The sequence below is a fragment of the Chiloscyllium plagiosum genome, chromosome 22 (assembly GCF_004010195.1).
Source record: "Chiloscyllium plagiosum isolate BGI_BamShark_2017 chromosome 22, ASM401019v2, whole genome shotgun sequence".
Lineage (NCBI taxonomy): Eukaryota > Metazoa > Chordata > Chondrichthyes > Orectolobiformes > Hemiscylliidae > Chiloscyllium > Chiloscyllium plagiosum.
The window spans coordinates 609726-610662 of record NC_057731.1 but is presented as its reverse complement, the minus strand read 5'-3'; positions in this window follow the sequence as shown (position 1 = coordinate 610662).

The following is a 937-nucleotide window of genomic DNA, read 5'->3' as shown; positions in this document are numbered from 1 at the left end:
GTCTGCACCATCAGCAATTTAGAACTGAGACATGAATATGCAAGTTTTAGCTCAGAATCAGACCGTGTTCACATTTATTCTTCATATGACTAAATAATTCTTATTATGTTACTGTATTCTGTTCTCATGAGTCAACCTAATCTTCATTTGTAGACAATTACTACGATAGAGATGATTACTATAACAATCACTGACTCTGGATATCGGTTCCCAGCCCTTTAACTCAAATCATAGGATTTATTTATTAAGACTGACCTAATTAATTCCAAATTAAAAGCAAAGTACCAGGGATGCTGGAAATCTGAAACAAACGCAGAATGCTCAATAAACTCAGCAGATCTGGCAGTATTTGTGGAGAACGCAAGTTAACTTTTTGAATTCCACTGGAGTCAAAGTTTCAATTAATTTCAATATAGCAGACATTCAAGAGCAGTTAAATCTTTATTCCAGTTCATTGTCTCCCAAGGATTTGTGAGATAGATGCTACCAGACCTGCTGAGCTTTTCCAGCAATTTGTTTTTGTTTCAGAATTTAACTCTTATTCCTACCAAAGTGAGAGCACAGCAGGATGACACGTATGCATAAAGTGCTCTGCTTCCCTCTGTTTGTACCAACAGTTAGCGTGTTTTCACACATTTGGACAGTGACTGCTAATTAATGAGACAAATGTGGGAACTTCAAGCTGAACTGGTATCTCCTTCCAGGTCGCATCATTGCATAATCACTTCCACAGGATCTCTGGGGAGAGATGCTTATTCTACCCAGATTAGCTCTATATCATGCTGGTTGAAGAGTCTATAAATTACTATGATTTTAAACTAACGAGGGGAAAGACAATTTCCATCTCCAAAGGTATATTACATCAAATATTATCAGTGTTGCTTCGGATCTGCATACAGATGGAATACATAATGACCATCACAAAATAATTCACAAA